Genomic DNA, 6179 nt, shown 5'->3' on the forward strand with positions numbered 1-6179 from the left:
TTTAATTTTTGAAAGGATTTTGATGAAATTTAATTATTTGGAGTGTGAAATGAGTATGAGGAGTGCAAATTATGCATTATGGCAAATTTTCAATTTTTAGGGTAAAAATGTAATTTTTGAAAAGTTCGGGGGCAAAAGTGTAATTTTGAAGAATTTGCTCCACCAAAACTTTGGAAAAATCTGGAAATTTCACTTAAGACTTGGATAAGTCAAAGGGAATGCATGGTGGAAAAAGTAGGACAAATGGATGGCTAGAAAAAAAAATGAATTAATAAAATATTTAAAATATGAATAAAATAATATTATTTCATTAAACAATAACAAAGGCATAAAAAAATCAGCCCACCCATTCTTTTTCTTCAACATTCGGCCAAGCAAGAAACAAGAGAGAGAAAGGAGAAAATAAAACCCTAGCTAAGAAATTTAAAGGGAAAATAGGTGAAAATTCAAAAATCAAGTGAAAAAAGGTAACATTTCTTAAATTTGTCTTGTGCTTTACCTTTCCCATGCATTTTTCATCATTTTTCATGGTTGAATCATGTGATTTGAGGATGATTTGAATTCTGGTCATATGGGTTTAGAGAGAGAAAGTTGTTAGATAAATTTGATTTTGAGCTATGTTAGTGTTTAGTGTTAGTTTAACATGTTTATGAGCAAAACAACAAGAAAAATATTTATCTTCTCCATGAATTTCTCTAGGCTGAATCTGGCCAATGGTATGTGAGGATGAGGTTGACTTTATTTTAAGAGAATTGGGTGGAAAAATGATGAATTATGAGGTTGGAAATTAAATGGGAATTTTCGGTGTAATAAATTGAAAATTTTACCCACTAGGGGTAAAAGCGTAATTTATAGTCCGGACTGATAAATTGGACCAAATTCACAGTCATTGAGGTATTGTGGATATAATTGGATAATTGAAATTGAAATGGATGGAATTGGAGTCGAATTGGGGATTTTAGGAATTTACACCGTGTATAGGCGAGTTAGGTCGGACACCGCAATTAAGCGATTGTCTAAACATTTCAAATCCTATCTAGTGCATACGCATAGATAAGAGCCTGAAATAATTTATGATAAATTGACACAATTTATTGAATTTTGTGTCATAGATTATGGATAAGTGGTGAGTCAATTGTTTCGGGTAAGAGACTGCACCCGAGGGCGGAAGATAGGAGTATTTCTACTCCTAATACTGTGAGTAAACTTATTATCATCTTAATTATCTATAGTAGTTTTATACAATTGTGTGATTTTATAGAAAATGGGTTTAAATGGTAAATTGCTATGTTTTAAGAGAAATTATGATTTTATAAATTTTCTGAAAAATCGAATATTGGTTTTGGAAATAGAGTAATTGGAGACTGCCTGCTTGTATTGTAAATTATGGTTTTAAATTGAATGGCTTATGATATTAAATGAGCATGAATGGCTAAACTAATTTTGGTATCAGAATTATTTGTATTGTGTATTCAGCCTTGAGAGGCTAGATTGCGATAAATTGCCATGTCATGCTAGAATGAATTTTATTGAATTGGTGGAATATATATTAATTATTTACTGCAGAGGGGGTTCCGTGGACCAGCCTATTAGAGGGGCACGGTAAACTCCATTATATTATTACCTCGAACGGAGAGGCGCATAGGGTATCTCCTGGGGTAAAGCTTAGGGTTCACTTCACGCCAAACCACCACGTAAAGGGGAACTTAGCCAACGCCAAGGAACGGCTGTATTTTTCTCAAACTAAAAATATATTTTAAGTGTATACAAAATTTTAACAGCCTTGGCGGACTCGGTTGGATGCCCTGCGCAAGGTATCACCGAGTATAAGTTTTGGCACGAGCCAAAGTTTTAAGAAATTCATAAGCCAAGTTGATTACTCGATTTTTATGGATTGATTTTATTTGGTTGAAATGAGATGAAAGGTAATGAAATTACAGTATGATGATTTATTTTAATTGTCTCCATTTACTCGACTTTAGATAGTTTAGATGGTATCTGTTTACTCACTGGGATTTTATAATCTCACCACCCTCATTTCCTCACATTTCAGGCTCAGGGAATTCCGTAGTTAGCTGACTTGAACAAGGACCTTCATTTGGACTCGAATCGGTAAAAGCTGTAGGTTTCCAGCTTCCGATGCATTTTGGATAGATATGGGCCCACGTGTCACTGTAAAAGAAATTTTATGCTTTGGTTATTTGCTTTGTAGTATATATGAATATAATTATCTTTTACGCTATAAGAATTATGTACCGATAGTTTTATGAAAATTATTTTACAAGAAAATAGTTTATTTTATTGAATATTTTTATCATATTCAAATGGTTAAATTTTCACTTCAAATGAACGTTTTAGATACTTAATTTTTTCTTTTTTTATCATGAAATATATATTTTCGGCTTACCTACTACATTTTTAGCAAGTTTCGAGGTTTTCGACAAAAATGACGAAAATGCCCCTGTGAGCCAGAAAAAAAAAACAATATGTTATGTTATGATTTGGAAATTGTCAAACCCTGCTTTGTAAAATAATTATAATATCATTCACATGCTCGATAGAATGTTTGTATATTTAGGAAGTTCGAGAAATCGTTAAAAGACGATATTGCCTCTAATGGTATCATTTAGTCGATTAAGCCTCGAACTAGTTCAAATAGGAATTTTAAGGTGAAATTAAGAGTTTCACAGTTCAGGGATGACTCAAAATGGTAATTAGGAGTTCGAGGATCAATTCGGAGTCAAATTGAAATTTTCACTATATAAGGGTAAAATTGTAATTTTTCCATCTGCGGATAAAATTTGAGATTTTGAGAGAATTTAGATCACATTTGACAAATTGGGGAATGATATAAGTATAAGGGATAAAAAATATGTCTATGGACAATTTTTCAGTTTTTGGGGCAAAAAAGTAATTTTTGATTTTTACGGGGGCAAAAGTGTAAATATCAAAAATTACTTCACCAAAACTTTGGAAAAATCTGGAAATTTCACTTAAGACTTGGATAAGTCAAAGGGAATGCATGGTGGAAAAAGTAGGACAAATGGATGGCTAGAAAAAAAAAATGAATTAATAAAATATTTAAAATATGAATAAAATAATATTATTTCATTAAACAATAAAAAAGGCATAAAAAAAATCAGCCCACCCATTCTTCTTCTTCAACATTCGGCCAAGCAAGAAACAAGAGAGAGAAAGGAGAAAATAAAACCCTAGCTAAGAAATTTAAAGGGAAAATAGGTGGAAATTCAAAAATCAAGTGAAAAAAGGTAACATTTCTTAAATTTGTCTTGTGCTTTACCTTTCCCATGCATTTTCCATCATTTTTCATGGTTGAATCATGTGATTTGAGGATGAATTCAATTCTGAAAAAATGGGTTAGGAGAGAGAAACTTGTTAGATTAATTTGATTTTAAGTTATGTTAGTGTTTTAAGTTAGTTTAGCATATTTAGGAACAAAACAACAAGAAAAGAATTTATTTTCCTCCATTACCATTATTGGCTGAATTTTCTAGGGGAATATTGGCTGATGATCTTGATGTTTACTTGAGCAATTATGATGAATAATGATGAATTATGAGTCTAGAAAAATAATAGAAATTTTCAGAGCAAAAATACGAATTTTTACCCATTAGGGGTATTTTCGTAATTTGTTATCGGGACTGATAATTTGCACCACACTGAGGGACATTAAGTCAATTTGGGTGCAATTGAGGTATAGAAATTGAAAAAAATTAATTTGAGATTAAATTGGACGTGTTAGTAATTTAATCGAGTAATAGGCCGAATTAGGTTAGCACCGCATTTAAGCGGTAGTCGGATAAGTTGCATGTCATATCATGCATATATACCGAGCCTGAATTGATTTTATAATGGTCAAGCATTGATGTGGTGAATTATGTATTGTACATTGTGGATAGGTGGTGAGCAAATTACACTGGTAAAAGTACCAACATTGTGCTTGAAGACTGAGATTAGGAGTACATCGACTCCTAGAACTGTGAGTGGACAATTTATCGTCTTAAATATCTAGAGTTATTATACTTGTTTGATGCTTTTATTGAATGGTGAATTTAAATTATAAAATATTATGTTTTCCAATTAAAATGTTTTTTAATAAAAAATGAGATTTATACTGATTTTGAAAACTAATATTGTTTTGGGAAAATTGAGTATATGGAGACTGTGTTGAAATTTATGATTTTATATGTTATTGAAATTGTGGCTTATGACACTATGATAGCATGATGACTAAATTTTTGAGGTTGGCATGAAATACATGAACAGTTTTGGATTGGTCTTGGTAGACTAGATTACATTTTATTCGCCATATTATGCTACTGAAATTTTTATGGGTCTGGTGGTATATTAAACGGTCACTGCAGTGGTGGGGGTTTCCGTGGACTGCCTATGAGAGGGGCACGGTAACTCAATTATATACTTACCTCCAGGGGGAGATGTTGGGTGAAGTATCTCCTGAGGTATGATTTGAGTGCACCTCACGTTCGGGCCACCACGTGAGAGTGAGACTCAGCCAACGCCAAGGAACGGCTGTGTGTCAGATGTGAAAACATGTTTATGGGTATGGGTCATTGAACAGCCTTGGCGGTCTCAGTGGGATACCTTGACGAAGGTACCCGCGAGAATGATATTGGCAGGGGCCAAGTTTAAAAAAATTCATAAGTCGGGGAAATTTTGATGAAAAGAAATTATTTGGTATAGATTGAAACGAATTTTGTGTTATGAACATTATTGAGATATAACGTTTTTATATTGTCTCCATCTACTCGGCTTTAGATGCTTTTGATGGTAATTGTTTACTCACTGGGATTATTTAATCTCACCCCTCTTCCTATCCATTTTTCAGGCTCAGGACAGTTTGTTGATAGTTGATTAAGACGAGAATTAATCTCGAAGTTGCATCATAGGAAGTAAGGGTTCGTAGCTCTACACTTTCTTGGTTAGTTAGGGGCCCACGTGTCACTGTAAACGAAATTTCATACTTTAATTATCTTTATTACTATATAACTGAATTTATTTTACTTTTACGCTACAAAAGTTATTTTAGGAAGACTTTGAAAATATTGTGTTTTAAGAAAATAGAATATTTTATTTAATGTTTTTATTATATTCAAATAGCTATAATTTTACTTTAAATGAATGTTGTAGACTTCAAAATTTAATTTAAATCATGAAATATGTGTTTCCACTTACATATTACATTTTTCGGATTTCAAAATTTTAAAAAAAAAAATTGACGAAAATGCCCCTGTGAGCTAGAAAATAATATTTTATTGTTTTGAGTTGGAACCAACTTATGTTTTCTTGAAATGCGAGATTTATCTAATTGTCGCTCACCGGGGAGATGCGGAAGTTGATGCTAAGCCTTGCGGGGTTTCGATCGGCATTCGGGGTAATGAGTGCTTATCGGGACGTTGCGGCGGTTGTCACTGGCTCGATGGGAGTTCCGGGTCGTGACAATTAGATTGGTATCAGAGCATGGTTTAAAGATCAAAGATTTTGATTTTAAAGCTTTGGATTTCAAAGTTTTTGATTTTAAAGTTGTTTTAAGAAATCCACACTGACACTGCGTGGCCCAAGTTAAGTTAAGTTAAGTAAGTCAAGTTAAGTTAGGTTATATCGAGTTAGTTGCATATAGAATTTAAAGTCATCTAAGTCTATTCCATTTCTTATTGTAGAGTACCATGCCTCCTCGACGTGGACGTCCACCTCTCTATAGGTCAGTAGGGAGGGGAAGAGGCCGTGCTAGACTTAGTCAGCCAGATCCCGTGGAAAGGGAGTCTGCTGCACCTACTTTTCGAGCAGCACCTGTTGTTGAGCCTACTGAGATTCCTCCACCTCCTCCACCACCTACTGCTACTCCTGGTGTTCATGCCATGTCTCTTGAGGCAGTCCAAGCATTAGCAGCTTTTCTTAATGTCATTATGGGCCAAGCTCAAGCTGGTCGAGTCCCTCATACTGTTCCCCCAGCAGTATCTCCAGTGCCACCACCACCACCTCTTGTTCCACCACCAGTGCCAGATGTCTCCATTTCCAAAAAGCTTAAGGAAGCTAGGCAGCTGGGTTGCACTTCTTTTGTTGGTGATTTGGATGCAACCGCAGCTAAAGATTGGATTACTCAGGTAACGGAGACATTTGTGGATATGAAATTGGATGAT

The 6179-nt window shown here is 34.1% G+C and overlaps 1 long non-coding RNA gene across 1 annotated transcript; it reads left to right on the forward strand.

The window, feature by feature from the left end:
* The first annotated feature begins 349 nt into the window (after positions 1–349).
* LOC148762201 (uncharacterized) lies at positions 350–2250 on the forward strand. The gene is made up of 3 exons (XR_016027213.1): positions 350–467; positions 1113–1197; positions 2054–2250. It is a non-coding gene; the product is annotated as an uncharacterized LOC148762201 (long non-coding RNA).
* Positions 2251–6179: the final 3929 nt, after the last annotated feature.

The sequence above is a fragment of the Theobroma cacao genome, chromosome 6 (genome assembly GCF_053813885.1).
Source record: "Theobroma cacao isolate CCN51 chromosome 6, ASM5381388v1, whole genome shotgun sequence".
NCBI classification, from domain to species: Eukaryota; Viridiplantae; Streptophyta; class Magnoliopsida; order Malvales; family Malvaceae; genus Theobroma; species Theobroma cacao.